General features: G+C 45.8%; 1 long non-coding RNA gene across 1 annotated transcript; it reads left to right on the top strand.

Moving 5' to 3' along the window:
• Positions 1-13,901: 13,901 nt before the first annotated feature.
• LOC118918609 (uncharacterized) lies at positions 13,902-20,581 on the top strand. The gene is made up of 3 exons (XR_008994105.1): positions 13,902-14,149; positions 17,101-17,174; positions 19,431-20,581. It is a non-coding gene; the product is annotated as an uncharacterized LOC118918609 (long non-coding RNA).
• The last annotated feature ends 1,937 nt before the right edge of the window (positions 20,582-22,518 follow it).

The raw sequence follows: 22,518 nt of genomic DNA, 5'->3' as shown, positions 1-22,518 counted from the left end.
CAGGAGCCTCTAAGGTTGTGGCTGGCTCCTGCAGTCAGAGGGCTCCCTGTTGTGGGTCAGGAGGGGGACAGGTGCTTTGGCTGAGAATAGTTTCTCTTTGAAAACATGTGGTGCTATCCTCCATTGCACCCCCTGCATTGTAATGGCTAGCAGGGCGCAGCTGCCTGTACTGATGCTGTCCGTGAGCATATCCAGGCACAGCAGGAGTGGTGCTCTGGCCCCTACCAGCGCCTGTGCTCCGGGTAGGTGGGCTCCAAGTGTTGGAAGGGCAGGTGGGGACACAGCCCTCCTTTTACAGGTGAGATGATTTTCCCTCCAACCGTGTCGCCTGTGTCCTGGCCAGGTGGGTGCCAGCTGTGCTGATGGAAACCAGGAACACCAGGTCCTCCAATCATGGGAATGAAGGAGTCCCCTACGTCCACACTTTTCTGGGCAGGTGTGCCCCAGGTGCTGGGCATGAAGGTGGAACTAGAAATGGGTAGTTGGGCACAGGGACAGTGTCTTGCCAATGGGTTTCAGCTCTGGGCAACATCACTATGGATTCAATGTGAACAAAGAAATTGACAGCAAAACGTTCTTTGGGGTGAGAGGGTTTATTACCCGGCTTGTTCTGGTGGTAGGTCGAGCACTAGCGTCTCTGCCTCCACCCAGAGCACTGGGCCGAGCTCTCTGTATAGTGCAATTATAGCTTATTGCCTAAAGGTGTGGAAGTGGTAGCCTAGCAACAGGCCAGTTACATCATCTGGTGGTTTAAGTTCAGTGAGGATCCTGGCCATAGGAACCCCAACTTCCCCACACTCCACCCCTCCAGGACTCTCGCCTTACAATCAACACGCTTTCAATCTTCTGCAGTGGTCCCTGTGCGAGAAAGCTGGAGCACTATAACCAGATTCCACAATAGCAACAGAGGATAACAACTTAGATAATAAAAATTAAGATACAGCAAGATTTTGATACAGGTAACAAAAATTATAATGATCATCAAGCCAGAAGTGGTCCCTAATAACAAAAACTATACTAATCCTCAAGCCAAAGGAAGTTCCCAATCCACAAAGACTTTAGGGGCGATAAGACACATGTTTTAATGCCACCAACATAGGCAAAGCTTGTCCATCAGGTAGGATGCATGCAAGAGAGTGGTCCTGTGATAGGACTGTAGCAGGAAGGGGGTCCCTTCCAGGTCTAGTATACCATACTTTTACTCCTTTTCCTGTGGGGGTTCTTGAAGGGTCTATATATATATAGTGCTACTGGAGGTGCATGCACTGGCCATAATGATAAAACAAAACTCCCTGGTAAGATGCTCTTACCTTCTGGCCATTCAGGATATACTACTGTGACCTTGGCAGCTACTCTGCTGTTATTCCAGGAACACACAGGAGGCCAGCTTCCAGGCCTTGTTCCTAAGGTGCCAGGAGAGCCAGTCATAGCTGGTCCATGTATCAAAAGGTCCAAGTCCGTGTCCACTCAATGGAGTCTCCGGGGTTCAGTGGAGTTGGTGCTGGCAGCAAGATGTTATTCTGGTGGCTGAAACTCGGCTTCAGTGATTCTTCCTTGGTTTGTACTTGCAGTTGTATAGGGGAGGCAGCCATGTGTGTTAACATGTCTACAGGGCTCAGGGCTCCCTTTTGGGGTCTCTCTTTCAAATGCCATAGCAGAGTCCATAAGCAGACTGACCATCCCTGCAGACTATTGGTATCCGACTTTAGTCCGGATTTTAACAAGCCGTTGTGCCTCTCTATCATGCCTGCTGCGGTAGGATTGTATGGCACATGAAACTTCCACTTGATTCCCAGCTGTTGTACCCATTCTTGCAGTGTATGTCCAGTAAAATGGGTGCCCTGGTCACTCTCAATTACCTGTGGTCGGCCATAGGCAGCAAAGAGACGCTCCAGGCCTCTTTTGGTCATCTGCTGGTCTGCACAACGGGTAAGAAAAGCAACCAGAAGTCCAGTAGCTGTGTCCACACAAGTAATCGCACTCTGATATCCTTCTGACACAGGTAGAGGCCCAATATAGTCTATCTGCCACCTGACGAGGGGTATAGGCCCCTTAGCTATTGTCCCATGTTGCTGTGGAACTCAGTTTAAGTTCCTTTTGGAGCACACAACACACTCCTGCTGGGCTCTACTAACTTCCTCGAAGGTCAAAGGCAAGCCCCACCCATGGGCTACAGCCCACATTGTCTTTTGCCCCACATGCGACAAATGCTGATGTAGCCATTGGGCTACACCAGAGGCAGGCTTTCCTTCTAACCAATGTATCTGGGCCAATTCTCTGGACTATAGATGGCATTTCTTATGCCTAGCTCTCATAGCACGTGTTGGAGCTCAGCATAAGTCTGCCATCTAACAGGAGAGGATGGTAGATCACCCGGATTGGGCCACACAGCACGAAGTGCAGCCATAAGCCAATCGAGGAGGAAGTGACTCCCCTGGGTGTGATGTGCACTTTGTAATCACTGCCTCAAGGCGGGCTGCACTGTCAGGGAAGACAGCTTCCCCATCTCTGATCCCGACAGAACAATCCCATCCACCCCTAAGTCCCATAGATGCAGGAGCCAAGCTGATACTGACTCCGAGGGCTTCTGCCCAAACCGGGAGCCCAAATCCACCAGCTTAGCCTGAGTATAGGGGCGGCCCATAGAGTGCTCCACAACCTGGGGAGGGGGCTGCTCCTCTCCTTGGGGAACTTTCAGCTGCTGGGTCTTTATTTCCTTTACAACCACTGGGCATGCTTTCAGTACATGAGGGGCCAGTGCCTCTGGCACCACCCCTTCCTCCTTCCCCAGCTCCTCCATTTCCAGGGCTGATGGCACCTTTCTCTCTCCTCCCCGAGTGCCTCCTCTGCTACAACCTTTACCTTTTCTACTGGGCCTCGCAGCAATGCTGCCTCAGTTTTCAGAAGGTCTCTTAGCTTCACCTCAATGCTTTGCATCTGATGTTCTCGTGCCACCTCCGCCTGTGCTTCCCTCAGGAGTTCGTCGTTTTCCTTGATGGCCTCTTCCTCCTTCAGAACACCTGGCAGCGCTGCCGTCTTGTCTCCAATGGCACCTTGCTGCCGGCGCTCTCATGCTGCCTCCTCTTGCATCAATGCCACTTCCCTCCTCAGGGAATCCACAGAAGTTTGCAGCTTGCATTCTCGTCCTGCCATTTCTTGGGTCTCCTCTGTAGACCTTTTTAAGACTGTGAGAAGCAGCCAACCCATGGTCCCCACTGCCTCACGGGCACTCTTCTTCTCAAAGGATCTGCTTACTATACCAAGGGCTACACCTACAGCCTCAGGTGTCACCTCCACTTGCCTCCAGTCCTCGGGTGGGGCCCAGTCCTTTAGGAGGCAATTCACCTCAGACCACATACCCATTGGGGGACGATCCAGTTTCCCCATTCACAGGGACAGCCCGCTGAAGCACCCCTCCCACAGGGCAGCCTGTCTTTTTCCTTGGTCAACAATGAACCCTGCTGCCTTTCGCCAATTGTCTTGCCAATGGGTTTCAGCGCCAGGCAAGTTTGCTATGGATTCAATGTGAACAAAGAAATTGACAGCAGAAGTTCTTTGGGGCGAAAGGGTTTATTACCCGGCTTGTTCTCCTGGGGGTAGGTCGAGCACTAGTGTCTGTGCCTCCGCCCAGAGCACTGGGCCGAGCTCTCTATAAAGCACAATAATAGCTCATTGCCTACGGGTGTGGAAGCAGTAGCCTAGCAACAGGCCAGTTACATCATCAGGTGTTTTAAGTTCAGTGAGGATCCTGGCCATAGGAACCCCAACTTCCCCACACAGTGCTGGCCTTTTAGCTGCGTTGGCCTTGGTATGCCCAGGTGAGCCCCAGCTGCCCCGATGGAAGGTGTTCGCCGACGTGTTTTTTGACCCACATTTCTTTTTCACAACCATGGTTCCTCCACATGTAGGAGGTCTTGCACTTCCAGGTGGGCGCCAGGCACGCTGATGGAGTGCAGGGACCCTCGGGCTCCCATCTTTGGGACCACGGGGTGCCCTCCCATTGCTGCACCATCTTTGCTTGGGACTGGGGATCCCCACATGCTTGGATTCCAGGTGGTCTGCACAGGGTGTCCTGCCATTGAGGTGCCTGCCTGTCCTCCTGGGGCAGCCATGCTATGGCCCCCCAGAGCCCCCGTTACCTAACGGGGAGAGGAGTGCCACAGGGCCTCTTCCTGGATGAATTCTTGTTACTTGGGATGCCTGTGGATGAGTGGGTCCTTGGATAGGCACACTGAGCCCCGGTGTTCTCCCCATCCGTCGGGGCTGCAGCGGCTGCCACGGAGGTGTTTGCCTGCCCTCCTGTGGCCATACAGAGCCTTCCAAGAAGTGCTTGGAACTGGCATTATTGGGTTAGAGAGATGGGTGGAAATTGCATTTTTTCTGCCAGCTACTTTGGAAGGTGAAGAGGTGGAGACATGGGCTGAAGCAGTACTGCCACTGTCTGGTTTGTTCTGAGATCCAGGAGGTACCACGGAAGCCGGGAAGTGATTTGTCCCAGAGACAGCGGGAGGATGGAGGATGACAGCCTGGGAAGGCGGTGTTGTAGCCATGTCTTCATCAGAAGCAGGGTTTGCCTGGGTGCCACGGGCTGCAGTGTGGCAGACTGCCGGAGCCATGAGGAGTGTACCGGAGAGTGTGAGAACCTTGGGGAGACGGGCTTTCTGGGGATGCCCATTAAGAATCCTAGCTGTGGGCTGAGGGGTGGCCTGGGGGCCAGTGGGGTGGTTTAAAATGGGGGTGTGGCTGGGGATCGATAAAAGTGGGTGGTGGGTACTGGTGGCTGTGGCTCGGTCTCCCCCCAGAGCCTGGGGGAGAAGTGAAGATGACAGCGTGGGAAGGGGGGTCATGTCCATGTCCACATCAGGATCCGAAACAGCCAGGGAGGGCAAGCCTGCAGGTGCCTGTGCGGCTGTGGGGGGACGGCCTGCAGTGGGAGTGACTGATGGAACGGCGGGATCCGAATCATTGAGGGACGGCACGGGGACAGGGGTGGGTGAGAAGCAAGGAGCAGGAGAGTCTGTACCCACGGGTGATGGGGAGGTGATCGGACAGGAGGGCTGCTGCAGGGCAGTGGTGGAGGTGCTGGGGGCGCAGGGAGATCAGAAGTAGGCGAGGCTGCAGCAGGGAATGAATGAAGGCCCTTCTTCTCCTTGGGTGGAATTCCCCCTGCAGGGACCTCTGAGGTGTGAGTGGTCAAGGGCAGGGAGCCTGCAGTCTCTGGGGCAGGTGGGGAGGAGGAAGGGGCAGGCTGAGGGGCCCTGCCAGCAGCCATGACCTCTGTTTTACCCCCCAAGCTTCTGTTCCTCCGACGGTCAGGGCTCTTCTCTAGGTTGCCCAGGTTTTTGGCAACAGCTAAGCAAGGAAGCTTAGGAGGTGGGGGCAGCTCACCGCGATCCCATGGCGCTGGTAGTGGCAGCGCAAGCACCAGGGGCACGGGTGCTTTCCTCTTGCTGGGCCTGCTGCTGGCAGGTCCTGGCAGAGAGCTCCTGGGTGGCGTGACTGCAGGCTCCGGTTGTTCTGAGATAATTTGGCTTGGCGGAAGCAGATAGGTGGAGACAGAATTTGTCAAGGCAAAATATTTTTTTAAAAAATTGTTTTGACAATTAATAAAAATATTTTAGTAATAGTAACAATTGCATAGTTGCCAGATGAGATTACTTGTAATTTGACAATTTGTGAAGCACCAATCTCCAGTTACGTCAAATGAATCTAAAGAGTGGCCAGCCCTGGACGGAATTTGTAGTGGTGACAGTAAACTTAGCTGACAGCCTGTGGTTGAGCCCTCTCACTGCATTTCCTGGTCTTGCTCACTAACAATCCACTGTAATTCACCCAGAGTTAATATGAGGGCACACTGAGGGATCCATGGGGCTCATTAAATGAACTTCTTTCCCTAGAATAACTTCTGTCTCTGTTCGCAGTCCCTATTCTCCCCTCCGCCTGTTGGTATAACCAGGGTCCAGCAGAAGCCGACCGGGTGGGCACAGCCCCTTCTTAGGCAGTCTTTTCTCGATGGTTTTATGCATCGCTCCTCCATTTCACTTTTTGCTTTCTAGAAATGTTTTGAAATTTTTTAGTGGTCGATGACTTCCACAATCTCTTGGCTTTTATTGGTTTATTAACAGTAGTATTTCTATGCTTTTATGTAACAATGGCTTTCAGGAGGAACAGAAAGTGAATATATTTTCCTAGTCTGCCATCTTGAACTGAAAATCCCTCTTGGTTTTTGCATCCAGGATTCCCATGGGAAAAAAGTCAATCTTGGCATTATAGATTTAACGCTCTGAATTTCATCTTTTCTTGAAAAATTACTAAGGATTTAGGATGTGGTAATTTCTAGTGGAAAATAGTACCTATCTCACAGAGTAGATGTGAGGATTAAGTTAGATAATGAACATGCTTTATAAAGTTTAAAGGTCTATACAAATGGCTTTTGGTATTATTGTATTTGTTTCCATTTCAATTTTACCTGACAGTTATTTATGACATTGCTTACATGAGAACATGCCTTCTGGCTTACTGTTTCAAAAACCAGGTGACATTTTTCAGTAGCTCAATGGAAACGGCACAGTTTGTGAAGCTTAGGGGTAAAGTCATAAATGTTTCTCGGCAGCTATTACTTTATAATATTTTCAGCGACTAATTTACTCACGTATTCCTCCTAAATTTGTTGAGGACCTACAACCAGCTTGACGCTTTATATGAGGTGTTGGGAAATATTCTCTAGATTGTATTTTAGGTTTTGTAGGCCATAAACAGTTTCTGTAGCTTCTCCTCCTGTTCCTCTTCCTTTAACAACCTTTCAAAATGTAAGCACCATTGTCACCTTACAGGTCACACAAAAACAGGCTGAGAGCCCTGTCTGAGCTCGGAGCCATTGTTTGCCGATCCCTGCTCTACACCTTCACTGAGTAGAGGCACATCTTTGAGCAAATCACTTCTCTGAATCAATTGTTGGTCTCTGTGATCTTGTCTTTACTCTCCTGCCTTTAATCAACATGACATCCAGAGAGAGCTTGCTGAAGCATAAGTCATCATGTCACTTAGACCTCTTCAAAGCAAAAACCCAAATGCCTCCACAGCCCTGGCAACCTGGGCTTCACTTCCTTCCTGTCTTCACCTCCCCCTCTCCATTTTGCTGGCTCTGCCCTGCACACACTGACATTCTGTTCCTCGATAGTCCAAGTCCGCTTGCGTCTCCCATCTGACTGTCCCCCCTGCTTGAGACATCATTCCCCAGATAGGCACCTTGCTCTCTCCCACACCTGCCTTCTGTTCCTTCTTTAATTTCACCTTTCCCTTAAAGCCTTGATCACTTAATTGTAAATTGCAACCTCTTCCCACCACCCAACAATCTCCATCTGCCTCCCCTGCCTTCTGGTTCTCTCTAGCGCTTACCTGGTGTACTACTTTGTCCATTTATTTAATTCTTATTTATATGTTTATACTTACATATTTGCTTATTTGTTTAGTTTTGCCTCTCCTCACCCTCCAACTAGAGGGGATATTCATCTGTGTTGTTCACTCTATATTCCCTGAACATACTTATAAAACATTTTGAAGAACAGGGACTGAAATTTGGTAAGGGATTAATAAAATCTTTGACTGAGTGAATAAATATGTGCATAAATTAATGAACAAGTCTCCAGGGTTTCTGAATTGAGGATTAATGAGAAGAGGAAGGCAAATGGTTGGGACCGGGTCTAGAAGAGAAGCACTTGGAGTTCTCAGGTGTCTATCCTAATACGTAAGTCTTTGTTACTTACAATAGTTTTTATGGCAGAGCTAGGAACTAGAGTAGGGACACACATCATCAAGATTTTTATCGTGAATTCTGTAGAGTTCTTTTTAAGCGTGTAAAATACCACTGAAAATATATGCAGCATATACACCTCTATTTCGTGCTTTGCAAGAGCCCCTCATGGTAGAGATAGCAAGTGTCAGTATCTTTCCTTCATGAGAAGCTTAACTTGTTTTAAGGTTACATCATAATTTAATTGTCAATGTGAAGCTAGACTCAGAGTTTCTGAGTAGTTCTTCCCTAGAAATCCATAACATTAATAAGACCCCCCCAAAATCTGTTCACTTTCTGATGATGCACACAGTACAAACTCAGTTATGGATTACCCATTTTAAAGGAGAGAACAAGTGATTAAGTTAATACAAACCAAGGGGAATGTTGTTTGTCCTCCATTAGTATTAATGGAAAAAAGTGGCTCCAATACCTTCAAGACCGCTGAGACCATCCTATCTGTGTTAGGGACAGAGGGATGTTCAGCCAGCATGTCTTTCTCTGATACTCTGAGGAATTCTCATAACATATAATGATATTTATTGAAACAGATTAGGGATATCGGGGTGATCGGGAGTCCTGCAGCATTGTAATTCCAGAAGTCTTGACCCCAAAGTGAAATGGATGCTTTCAGCTATAAAGAATTTGTTTGGATCTTAATTTTCACGGTGAAAGAAATTAGCTTATTTCATCTCTGCAGCCTTTCACCTACTGTTGTCCAATCTCTGTTTTGTGTTTGGGAAGCCTTTTAGAAATTAAAAATCAAGACAAAAAGTAAATGACACCTTAAATGAAACATAGCATATTTTGTTGGCTTACATGAGCATGCAGAATTAGATATGACCTTGTTCAAATGTTTATTCTATTTTAATGTTTTATGTTAATGTGGAACCTTCCAGGAGCCAGAAAATAAGAATCCGCCTATCCTATTTGGAACTGCAGCACCCCCTCCCGCCCCATCTTCAGTGACCAGTTCTTCTCATTCCACGGAATCCTCTTCAGGTGCTACTGTTTTCTATGTATTTGGCATGTATTTCATTTTGTGTTAAGAATTTCTCAGATGCCTCTTAATACGCAATGCCCCAGTTCCAACCTTAACAAGTCCTGTACCAGTTACATAGAACAGAGGGCTTTTATTTCTGCTTATTTTTCTGTGTTCTTCAGAACCCAATGAAAGAACAAAGGGATGACATTGAGGAGACAAGCGTTTTTTATGGCAGATCTACCATAAAATAGTTGTGTCTCCTTGGGAAAATCATAGTTATTCTGGGCCCCTTTCCTTTTGTTTCTTTTGAGAGAGTTATACTAAACGATCCGAAATAGCATGTGTACTCTTTACAGTAATATCTTAGATGTTACTGATTTTCTAAAACAAATGAAGACAGTGACACAGGAGGCTGTGCAACATTTCTGTGTCTGTGTTTTCAAAGCTGCCTCTATTTTACAGGTGAAAAGATGACAGAGCACAGTGGAAGTATCAGGAGTGAACAAAACAGACAAAAGTCCCCCCCGGCTTATTGAGCTTTACGTGAGAAATCATCAAAGGAACGTGTGTGTAGTGGGATAATTGATTATTTGATTTAGAAACATGGAAACACAGAATGGGAAGGAAATCAGGCGTTTCAATCAATGACTTGATTAATTCCCAAATCCAATGCCCATCTTGCTACCTGCCTTATAGAGCCCACGTGGACTGCCAAGGGACAACGTGTTACTAACTGGGGAGTATGAATGGGTCCAGGTTATACAGCCTTGGGGAGTAAATCAGGTGGTGGCAATGGCTGTCATCTGGGAAAACAGGCCTGGGATTACCAGATCCTGACCTGGAACTAATACTCAGATTTCTGTGTGAATCTCTTGATGCGTAAGTTCCAGAAACTAATTCAAAATTTCCAATAGCACCATTGAGTTAAAGAAACTATGAGTTTGCACCCTTGGTTTTAGGTGGAAGTCCAGCAAAGGCAAAGTCTTGGGGGACAAGTGGCTCCAAATTGTAGTGACTCCAGTGCAGGAAGGAAACTCCCACACCCCTACATCATCTGTGATCCTTTGGATGCCAGAATGATTTGGGTCATGATTTGGGGTGGCTGCTGCCTCACTGTCTGATTTCAGTACCTCTGCAGTCATTTGGTCATTTATTCATTCATCAAACCTCCGGAAACGGCTTCTCTGGCTGAAACACTGGGCTCCTCAGCTTAACAATAGGTCCCACCTGGCCAGCCTTTTAGAGCCTTCCAGTCTAGTGGGACTTTGATTACTGTGAGGTACAGTGCTTCCTGTGATAGTGTGATATCTGTTTTGGATAAGCACAAAATAGATGATTTTATTAGTCAGAGGATCACTTGGATGCATTTTGGAGGGTGGAAACGGAAAGATGTCACTGAGGTCGTCTGCTGCATCTGGAACATATGTTCGGTGGCTTTGCAGTGTGGGTATTTTCTCGTTCAGAAGAAGGTATTCTGTTTCACGCCTCGTTTCTCATCTTCAACATCTTTCAACATCTGAAACCCTCTTTCTTTCCACTAAGAATCATAATCTTTGAGCTGTTACGAAAACTGTCCTCTAGGTGGCGCCATTTACAGCTCACTGCGTCTCCCTGGGCTGGCGGCCTGCCTTCCCATCGCCAAGGCTGCTTTATTCCTGGGCTAGGCGGTTGTGGCCGTAAGCTCTGCGTAGAGCAGCCCTTCCCCAGCTCCTGTGAGATCTGCAGGGCTTCAGGCTCACTTCGAACTGGCCTTTCAGGTGACCGTCGTGCGCCTAATCATACTTTTTCCGTTTGCTTTGAGTGGTGGCTTTGGATAACTAACTGCTCCTTCTGAACTCTTCTAGCAATCTGTTCTCTATACTGTAGGTTAGCAGTGAGTGCTTCTCATTTCGCACCGTTGTTTATTCTTTTATGCATGTGGACTGTCTGCCCGAATAGATTATTAAGCCTTTAAGGGCTTTGTGTGCCTCAGGCATCTGGCACAGCACGCTGCCTGGGACTGGCAGGCTGCGAGTGTTTTTTTGTTGATGTAGGTTCTGGTATTTTTTTGTTAATTCGTCACTAACTGAGTATCTGTTCTAGGCTAGACACTCTTTCGAGTGCCCTGAAATCAGTTATGAAAGACAAGGTCCTTGCTCTCAGGCAGCTCCTGGTATTATGAGAGAGAGGAAGAGAGGGACAGAAATCAGGCCCGCCAAGTGGTGTGGTGCCCGCTGTGCGGCAGCCAGGCCAGGTGACTGGGAACAGGACAGGCCTTTCCTTCCCCAGGAGCTCCTTTTACAAGCGTGTGGCCCTTTGCTCTGCCATCTCTCCTAAACACTGAACTATGCCTTGGACTGTTTTTCTTTCCCAGTATCCGAAAGACAGGGGGATATGGTACCCATTTCAGGATACCATAGAAGAGGTGACCTTCTTCCCATTTGCCTCTGGTGTTCATTCTCCCAGGGTTTTGTGGTTTGCTTTTCAGCTATCTAGTCATTATCCTTGAATTCTTAAAACCGCTTACCTCACTGCCCATCTGAGGTGATTTGGAAATGCTGACTTAACTTTTAAGTGGTGTAGATACATATTTATTGAAAACCTATTCATTCGTTAAGAGGCATCCAAATATTTCCTTTCCTATGAAGTCTTCTCAGTTCTCCCTGACAGAATGAATTATTCCTTTCTTTTTACTTTTATTATTGTTATATCTATCCCAACTTTAATACAAATTGATACCATTTTATCTTTTATTATAGCTGTTCAGAGCATAATGCCTTAAGCCTGTAAGCCTACTGAAGGCAAGGACCATATTGTATTCATCTTAGTTTCCCTCCTGTACTTCTACCTTAGTTATTATAAATAGTAGGCAATGAATAAATGTTTGTTGATTTAATGAACTGGGACTTCATAATATGATCCATGTTTAGTTGCGTATTTTCTGGTATTTACTTCTAAAACATGGTTAATATCTACATAGATTTTGTTTGCTTAACTTAGGTTGTATGAATGTTTGCTTGGCAAATGTTTTCCAGATATGTATGCAAAGGTTTCTGGGTAGAGCGGGCTCAGACTTGGAATTTTTTCCTGTTTCCTTCTTGACACTCATTTGAAGCTTTATTACTGTAGAGTGTTGGTTTTCCTTACTTCCTGATTTCTTTTCAATACTTGAATGGACTTCCTATTTATTTGTTCTGTCCATTCAAATACCTACTAAGTGTCAAGGCAGTGTCCTTGATGCTTGAGATACATGGACGACAAAATTGACTGGATCTACAATATGTTCAAATAATTTAATTCCTTTCATCAAAATATAGGTATCAGCTATCACTTGATAGCTATCAAGTGATAGCTGATGGCACAGTCTGAGACATTTTTAAGACCTCAGAGGACCCTCGGCTAGGAAACTGGAGACTTGAAACTTGTTATTATGTGATTTTCTGGTGTTTTGTATCTCTCTGACACTCCATTCGAGGATGCAAACTTTCAAGTTTTTCCCCTGAAGCCATTTTAAATTTCTGCATAATGAAGTTCAATCTTTAATTTCATTAGCCACTTAATTTTAAATTTTAATTTCACAGCATGTCTAGTGGCTTTTTGTGGACAGCCACATAAAGGGGGTGGAGTTTGTCTGCTTTCCCTGGCATAGGTAAAATTTTATCACTTTCTAGACAAGATATCCTTTTAAAAAGGTAGTATAAAGTATAGATCTTGTATCTCCTTGACTCCTTTGATCTCAGTCCTGGCTTGTGTGGGGGGTATGTGAAGGGGAGGAGGTAATGGCAAATGAAAGAAGCTAATCACACACCTGTCATCTAAAACCCGGTGTGCATTCTTGACCTGTAGCACTAGTAAAGTCATGTCCTTATTTTACCCTCTGGATCAGCAGGTTGCACCACAGATATCTCAGAAAACATAAATTTTGAAGAATGGATTCATAAAATACAATTTACTCTCAAGACCAGTTTCCATTAAAGCAGGAAGCAATCTGAGTTTCATCTCTTGTAGCTGTTAAGTAAAACCTGAATGAGCAAGATGTTTGGGGGCCACATTTATCAGTCGAATATCACAACAGAATAAGCAAACTGCTTCAATCGAAATGGAAAACAAAATGCTAGAATGGAATTTTTGCTGGGGCGATCTTGGTTTTCTCATTTTCCCCTTTTCTTTTCTCCCACATTACTTTGCATTTTTCCAGAAGTCATCCATAATTCAGTCTCGGTTTAGAAGGATAAATTCGATGACTTGGCTGTTAAATATCGTGTGCCTTTTCAAAAACAAGAGGAGAGTGCGTGCGAAACAAAACAAAAACCTCGATGGTATGAAAAGTTGGGAGCTCTCAGGAGGCTCTGGAAACTTTAACAGCTTCATTTTTCTGTCGAGGATTTAGATTTCCAGCACCAGGAGCTTTGTGGACAGTTTCTGTCAGTGAATCGCCACCCCCACCCCGCTGGGACCAGGACAATTGCTCCTCTTCCCTCCGTCTCACTCCACCACCGAACGTGTCTACCTTCATCGGGGTCAGGGCGGCGCTTTCGAAGTAGGAGCGGGGAAGACCGCGGCAGTGGCCGAAGAGCCGCCCGTGGGACCGCCCTCCGCTGGGGGCCGGCCGGGGGCCTGAGGGGCCGAGCCCCGACCCCCCGGGGGCCGCGGCCACCGTGTTCCGGCCCCGCCGCGCCGAGGGGCGCTCCCGGGAGCTGGCGGCGCCCGCACAGCGCGAGGGAGGCTCCCCGCCTCCGCGGCCGGCCTCCGGCGCCGAGCCCGCCGCCGCCGCCTCCCCCGGCTCTGCGCGCAGGTCCGAGGAAGGAGAACGTGCGGGTGTGGCGAGCGGAGGCCGAGCGCTGCGCTGCCGCTCCGTGTCAGGCGGGGAAGGAGGCGGGCCGCCGGTCCCTGGGGACGCGGGCGCGGCCGTCTGGGCGACGGCCTGGGGGTGCGAGGGCGGGAGGGTGCGCGCGCCCATGAGCCGGGGGGGCCGGCGGGCTGCGGCGGGGGCACTTTGGGGAGTGACTGGGGGCACCAGGGCGCCCTGAATGAGCGAGGAGGCCAAGGGAGCCCGGCGGATCGACGACGAGCTGGAGCGGCGGCTCCGCAGGGACCCGCGGGACGCCCGCCGGGCGCTCAAGCTGCTGCTGCCCAGTGAGTACAGCCCGGGGCCGGTGTCCCTGTCGCCGGGCCTCCGCTTCCCCCGCCCGCCCCCCACGTGCCCCGGCGCAGCGGCCCTCAGCGGCCCGGACCCCCGCTGCTCGCCCCTCCCCTCCCCGCCACGGCTCCGCCGCGCGCGTGCTCAGGGGGTCGGGGCTGCCGTGCCCCGGGCCTCGGCGTAGTGCCTGGTGCCCCCGAGAGCTGTGCGTTCGGGCTGCGCGTTTCAGTGCTGTGCATCTGCTAAATGGCAGGTATCTCGGGGAGAGGTGTGGGTGGGGAGGTGGGCAGGGGGTCCAACTTGCAGTGTCGGGGCTGCGGCGCGCTGCGGGGTGGTGGAGCGGGGAGCTGCGTGTGGGGCCCGAAGGTGGCGGGCCGAGCCGGGGCGTGCTGGGGGATGGCGTGCGGTGGGGAGGCCTGTGTGCACCCATTATCCGTGCTTTCTGGGGTCAGGAATGAATGGGGGGCAGACTCGCGACTGGATTCTCCAAGGGGTGGATGAGAGAGCCTTGTGGTTGGCTCTCCAAAGAAAGGGGGCCTATTTTGTCGGTGGGGAGGGACGGATAGTAACATTTAAAATTTTTACAAATTTGTGTTGAAAACGTGATCCCTAGACATCAAGTGATCTTTGCTGCAGCCTCACGTTTGAGTGTGATGTAATTAGGGCAGTACCTGCATTATTATTTAGTAAATTCTGTGTACTAAATCTAGATTTGTATGTGTGTATGGGCTTGTGGTTTCACGATTTCTGGAGTCCAGGAGAGAAATAATGGCTAATTTTAACTAGGGAGGGTTTTGGGGAAGGGGCTCCCTTGGAGGAACTCCCGATGTACTGCTTTGGGGGAAAAGGCTATTTATTTACAAGTAAAAATCTACTTGGATTCCTACCTCTGGGTAACTACTGGTCAGTCACATCACCCTTTTATGTTTATGTGTTCCTTTATAAAAAGATACGTAAGATACTCAAAATGATACCCAGAGGAATAAAGGAGTTGTTTGTTGCAAACATACTGTATGCCAGACATTGTGCTTGATATTTAATTTTAATCCTCAAAATTAGATTAAATTTTAATCCTCAAAATTGTGTGCTTTCCATGAGATTCCAGACAAGGGAATGGAAGTTCAGTCACTCAACCTGCGACCTTTGACAAATGGTGGTACAAGGATTCAAACCAAACAGGAAAGCCAAAATCCTTCTAATGTTCAAGAACCTGAGTGTGCACCTCTCCCCTCCCTTTACATCTCAGGTCTCATAATCTCCTCTTCTTCCCTCTCCTCCAACCCGGAGCCTGCTCTCACGTCAGGGCCTTTGCACTGGCTTTTCCTGCAACCTGCAGCCTGCTCCCCATATCTAAATGGTTCATCCCTTCACCTCACATCTTGACTCAAATGTCACCTTCTCAGTGAGGTTTCTCCTGATGATACTATTTAAAACCACAACCCACTCCTCACTACACACTCTCACTCTTTCTTACCCCACTGTTTTATTTTCCTGTAGCATTTTCCACCCTTTAATGCCATCTTTATTGTCTGATCCCCTCATTAGAAATGTATGCTCCACTGAGAGAGAGTTTTGTCTGCTCTGTTCCTTGATTGCTTCAGCAACTAGAGCTGTGTGTGCCTAGCCCTTAGTAGGAGCTCCTTAAGGACTTGCTGATAATAAATGAAAGAGATGACCCCGAAGCCTGTGATCTTTCCTCAGTGGCCCCAGCAGTGAGCCTCTGGAGATATTTTTAAATATTAGTCTAAATATCTCCTCCTGCTCCCTAGTTTCTCCATCTCACGAAACAGTGGGGAGCAAATCCTCCCCTCAACTGGCTTGTGCTACGTGACTGGGGGGCAGGACATTATTTGCCCCAGACCCTTGGGCATTTCTATTGCATGTGGGGTCATGGACAGGTCAGGTGTGTGTGTGTGTGTGTGTGTGTGTGTGTGTGTGTGTGTGTGTGTGTGTGTGTGTGTGCCTGCGTGTGTGTTCGTGTGTGTGTGTGTTCGTTTCCTACATCTGCCTTTCTAATTCCCCTTAAAGGAGAGTGTAACTCTGTGCTCGCCACCCACAAGCTTGGTGAGTAAGCCATGGTGCTGGGTGAGCACGGAAACTAAGGATCTAGGAGGAAGGAAAGGAGCTCTGGCCTCCTCTGCCCCCCTGTCGCTCCCTAGGCCCAAAGAAGGGATCTGTGCTCCATTTGGCATTTGCAGTCTTGAGGGATGGAAAGTAAATCTGAGCATGGATTACATTTCTAGACGGTTAAAATTCAGAATTTCATAATGAACAGTCACAAGGCTTAATGGATTTTGTGCTTTGCTCTTACTCTTGGATATTTGTTGAAATTCAACATAGAACTAATTCATCTTTGAAAGTCACCTTAAACTTTCTGATAACCTATAAGCCTGTTGGAAGAAAAGCAATGGCAGAAAACAGGTTCTTATTATTTCATTGGTGTAGTTCTTTTTAGGCCTGAAATGAACTCAATTTTTTCACTTTATTAAAAATATTTTTTCTGCCAACTCAGTACGTAAGGAGAATAGGTGGATATGAAACCTTGAAAACGGTTAAATAAACAACTTTTTTTAGTGTACAAGCTATCTCCTCCCAAACTCTTCTGATGTGTGCGTGTATGTATGATTACATTCTAGAAGGAAATTTGGTAAGTTATTATTTCTGACTTGCAATATTCAGTGATTTTTGCTTTCTCTATATTTCTCCATATTTTTCAAATTTTCTGCTGTAAATGTGTGTTAGTTTTCTAACCACAAGAGCAATCCATTTTATCAGTAGTGTTTACAAATTTTACATCATTTTCTTTGAAGGTGTAGAGAAGGTGTCCCTTGTATTCATTATGTTACTTTGAATCTATCTGCTTGTTTTTAAGCCCAGCCATGATCCAAAGAGCAACAAAGGTGTCTTACTAATTAAAAGACACTGTAAGATTTTTTACACTAAAAAAAAAATATATATATATATATATATTAAAGAAACCACAAACCCATTTATTCTGTGATTTTTTTTCCTGTGAGAGCTAATGAAAGACACACTCACACAGATAATACGTTTTTTAAACTTTGGAAAATGGTTCCATAGCAAATACTCCCTGCCTCCATCTCTCACCTCCCCATACGTTCATCTACTTTATATTTTATTTCTTAACGTAGTTACCACAGGTGCTGAGGTGATATCTAAACTACTTGTCTCTTCAACGTACAGATGGAGACAACAGAGCCCTCGCTGGGAGGCCCTGACCCAGAGGCACCTGCTTTCAGGCCCAGGCTTTCCGGGAGGTAAACCACCCGCCTTATGCTCCCAATAGATTCCAGAGAGAATGTGGATGACACTTTTCTTGGGTTTTTTTCTCCTCACACGTTTTTAATACTCTGATCACTTATAACCAAAAAAGCAGTATTTCAAGAAATAGCACAGGTCACCTTTATTACATACAGCATATTTAGCAAGATACTGCCTTGAGTGGGTATTTGAAGCGATCACACTTCAAAAGGTGATTGACCTGAATTCTCCTTCCTGCCCTGCACTCTGGTGAGTCTTGCCCATGTGCAGCCCTCCCGTGCATCGCACCCGTGGAAGAGATGCAGGAGGGTCCTGGGGTGCGTGAGAATCTAGGCCCCTGTGATGAAAACTAATTCAGACATTATTTTAATGCCTGCATTTAGTTTGCTAAAAATTCTCAATTTCGATGGGCACATAAGGGCTGACAGCTCCACTCTGGAATCAACGAGAAGTTGATTGGTGGAGAAGAACACCTCAAACTGCTTACACCTGCTCTGGTTCCACCTGGTTGGGGGGTGAAGAAATGGAGTTCTGTGTCTCTGCCGTCGGAGTATTTGTTATGATTTGAATCATGAGCAACGTTACAGGACACACATATCTAAAAGAAGAAACTACCACGAGCAGCCTAATGTTATCTGATTTCCTCTGTTAATCTCCTGAGGAATACCAGTGCAAGAACCTTTTTTTGGCACATATTCACTGATTTAGTCACATTATCTGACATTGTTCACATTCTAGGTCCATTTCATTGGTTTGCCCCAATAATGTATCTTAAATCGCAAATTTAAATGATATCTGCTACTAATATTCACAGTGCTTTATCTGCACAATATTCAGTTGTGCAGTTGGTTAAACATCGTTACAACCTATTGGAGCACCAGTTTAAAGTTCTAAATATCCAGCACATTTCCTGGCTGTAGAAATCCTGTCAACATCAACTGACCATTGTTCCAAACATTTGGGAACAAAATGGAATCAACAAACATCTTTGGCGCATGATCTTCCTGGGATGTTCTTGGGCTTTCTCTCTTTTCTTCGGAAAATAGCATTGCTGCTATCAGTTTAGAACCCTTCCAGAAGCAGACTTGGCACTGAATTTATAAAGTTCGGATCCATATGTTACGAATTGCCACTTCCTGTTTGGTGTATGGTGGACCGGGGCCGATGTTAAGTTGGAAGGTTTCTGTGTTGCCTGAGGTTGTGTGCTAGCAAAGGCATGGGAACTAAATTTCTAACGAATACTCATATTTCTGAGATGTGCCATTGCATTAGCAAGGGTTCTTTTTGAGTGTTCCTCAAACAAAACCATAGTCATTGCCCTTTGAATCATAAGATTGAACAGAATAAAAAATAAAAAGAGATATACACTGAACCTCTAACGCGTAAGGAGTGGAGAGGGCAAAAAGAAGATGAAATAGGGAAAGGCCGGGGGAAGGAAACAAAATCAAGCCTGGAGCTTAAACCAGGTAAATGAATAGGAGCAAAAGCCCGTATGAAGTCACTTAATAATGAGGTAAAAAATGCTGAATAATTTAACACATCCTTGGATCTTGATTTGTGATTGTCCGAAACTAATAGGTCACAAGCCACCTTGCCCCTTGTCACAGAGTCCTATTTCTCCCTTAAGATAATGCCCAAGTATTAACGGACCCAACTTGATGGAAATTACCTAAATTGTCTGCAGTTACTTCAACTTGAACGTGACATTTTCGACTGTTCTGTAATCAGAAGGATAAGTTAGAAGCTTGAGCAGCAGACTTGCTGCTCTTGTGGTAATTGTAGCTGAAAGTTGTGTTATCGCTGAAGCTTATTATTTTGCAAGTTATGCACTCAGCTTTTTAAAAAATTGTACTGTAAGGAAAAATCCCTGAGGAGGCTTCTTCTCTCTCCTGGTTCTTCTAACATCCCCAGATGAGGATGACCAAACAAAATGCTATGTGATCGTGTTTAAGTACATTTAACTACAAGCCCTCTGGTAAATATCTTAGTACAGTTCCTTGAGTCTCTGTATTCTTTAGGTTTTGTGCTTGCTCAGCTAACCAGATTCCTGCTAGTGTGTGACATTAAGTACACTCTGTCCTGGGGAAACTTCTTCATCAAGCCAGGATAGGAACAGAGAGTTCCAGGGAAGAGCTTAGACCTGCATGCCAGAGGTCTGGTTTCAGGTCTGGCTGTCACCAGGTGGCTGTTAAGGGCTAAGGCAAGACACCCATTCTCTGGTTTTCTTACCTTATCTGCTCGATCCCTTCCAGGTCCAAAGGACATTAAGATTGGTAAGAAAAGCAGAGCGTATATTCTGAATGGGAAAGAGGGACAAGGATCTTGACGGTGATGTAACAAAGGCAACATTCATTGGAAAGGCCCACAGAAAGTACTGCAGTCTGGCTACAGACTTATATCCTTTGAATCAACTAGGAGACCCACCTGAAGAAATGGTTCTCTGATCCATGGTTTAAGCTCTCTTAGACCTGCTTATGATAGGGTTTTTTAAAAACAGATTAGCAAAAATGTACAAGTGGGACTATATCAAACTAAAAAGCTTCTGCACAGCAAAGGACACCATCAGTAGAACAAAAAGACATCCTACAGTATAGGAGGATATATTCATAAATGATATATCTGATAAGGGGTTGACATCCAAATTATATAAAGAGCTCACTCATCTCAACGAAGAAAAAGCAAATAAGCCAATTAAAAATGGGCCAAGGAGCTGAACAGACACTTCTCCAAAGAAGAAATTCAGATGGCCAACAGACACATGAAAAGATGCTCCACATCACTAATTATCAGAGAAATGCAAATTAAAACCACAATGAGATATCACCTCACACCAGTAAGGATGGCCAACATCCAAAAGACAAACAACAACAAATGTTGGCGAGGCTGTGGAGAAAGGGGAACCCTCCTACACTGCTGGTGGGAATGTAAGTTAGTTCAACCATTGTGGAAAGCAGTATGGAGGTTCCTAAAAAAACTCAAAATAGAAATACCATTTGACCCAGCAATTCCACTCCTAGGAATTTACCCTAAGAATGCAGCAGCCCAGCTTGAAAAAGACAGATGTACCCCTATGTTTATGGCAGCACTATTTACAATAGCCAAGAAATGGAAGCAACCTAAGTGTCCATCAATAGATGAATGGATAAAGAAGATGTGGTACATATACGCAATGGAATATTATTCAGCCATAGGAAGAAAACAGATCCTACCATTTGCAACAGCATGGATGGAGCTAGAGGGTATTATGCTCAGTGAAATTATGTACAGTGAAAGACAAGTACCAAATGATTTTACTTACCTGTGGAGTATATGAACAAAGAAAAACTGAAGGAACAAAACAGCAGCAGACCCACAGAACCCAAGAATGGACTAACAGTTACCAAGGGGAAAGTGACTGGCGAGGATGGGTGGGAAGGGAGGGATAAGGGTGAAAAGGGGGCAGTACAATTAGCACACATAATATAGTGGGGGGGACACGGGAAAGGCAGTGTATACAGAGAAGACAAGTAATGATTCGATAGCATCTTACTAGGCTGATGGACAGTGACTGTAATGGGGTATGTGGTGGGGACTTGATAATGGGGGGAGTCTAGTAATCATAATGTTCAAGTGATTGTACATTAATGATATCTAAATTAAAAAATTAAAAAAAAAACAGATTTATTGCAATGAATTCACACATACAAGCCACCTATTTAGAGAATACAATTCAATGTTTTTTTAGCACATTCACAGGCATTTATCACCATGGTCTAATTTTAGATCATTTTTATCTCCCCTAAAGTAAACCCAGTACCCAGCAGCATTCACTGTCTATTCTCCTGTCCCCAACTCCCCAGCCCAGGGCAACCAGTAATCTACATGTGTGTCTATAGATTTGCCTCTTCTGGATATTTCATGTAAACGGAATCACACTACATGGTCTTTGTGTCTGGGTTCTTTCACTCAGTACAGTATTTTCAAGGTTCATCATGTCGCAGCATGTGTCACTACTTTGTTCGTTTTTGCTGCTTAATAAAATTCTGTCATATGGATATACCACATTTTATTGACCCATTCATCAGGTCATGGACATTTAGGTTGTTTCCATTTTTGGCTATTTGAATAATGCTGCTATGAACATGACTGTTCAAGTTTTAGTGAGGACATATGTAGGTATATTCCAAGGAGTAGAATTGCCAGGCCTATTTTTAACATTCTGGGCCATTGTCAAAACTGTTTTCCAAAGTGGCTGTAGCATTTTACAGCCCAACAATATATGAGGGTTCCAATTTCTTGCCTACTTGTTAACACTTGTTATTGTCTGTCTTAGATGTGAAGTGGTATTTCTCTTCTCTCTATGCTTTGCTTGTCCCTAAAGACTAATAATGTTGAATGTGTTTTCATAAGAACAGCACATTTAATTTATTGAGTGTTTTTTATGTGCCAAGCACTTCACTGAGTTCTTTTTGCTGGATTACTGTACTAGGCAGTGTTGGCTCCTGGGCGGGACAGAGAGGAAGAGCCCAGAGCAGGCCTGACAGTGGACTTCTTGGTGGTGCCCACTGAGCTGGATTCTCCTTGGAGCTCTAGGGAGAGGCTGGGTGACACCCGGGTCTGTCCAGATTAGAGTTTTTTTTTTTAATTGAAAGGTAGTTGACACAGTATTACATTACATTAGTTTCAGGTGTACAACGCAGTGATTCAACATTTATATACATGATAATTCTAGGTACCAGCTATCACCATACCAAGTTGTTACAATATTTTGACTATATTCCTTATGCTATACATTACATCCCGGTTACTTATTTATTTTACAATTGGAAGTGTGTACTTCTTTTTTTTTTTTTGTGAGGGCATCTCTCATATTTATTGATCAAATGGTTGTTAACAACAATAAAATTCTGTATAGGGGAGTCAATGCTCAATGCACAATCATTAATCCACCCCAAGCCTAATTTTCGTCAGTCTCCAATCTTCTGAAGCATAACAAACAAGTTCTTACATGGAGAACAAATTCTTACATAGTGAAGAAGTTACATGGTGAACAGTACAAGGGCAGTCATCACAGAAACTTTTGGTTTTGCTCATGCATTATGAACTATAAACAGTTCAAATATGAATACTCATTTGGCTTTTATAATTGATTTATATGTGGATACCACATTTCTCTCTTTATTATTATTATTTTTAATAAAATGCTGAAGTGGTAGGTAGATACAAGATAAAGGTAGAAAACATAGTTTAGTGTTGTAAGAGAGCAAATGTAGATGATCAGGTGTGTGCCTGTAGACTATGTGTTAATCCAAGCTAGACCAGGGCAATAAAACATTCACGTATGCAGAGGATTTCTCTCAG

Source organism: Manis pentadactyla, chromosome 15 (assembly GCF_030020395.1).
Source record: "Manis pentadactyla isolate mManPen7 chromosome 15, mManPen7.hap1, whole genome shotgun sequence".
In the NCBI taxonomy this organism is placed as follows: Eukaryota; Metazoa; Chordata; class Mammalia; order Pholidota; family Manidae; genus Manis; species Manis pentadactyla.
Note: the sequence above shows the minus strand (reverse complement) of the source record. Positions and strands in the feature narration are given on the sequence as shown.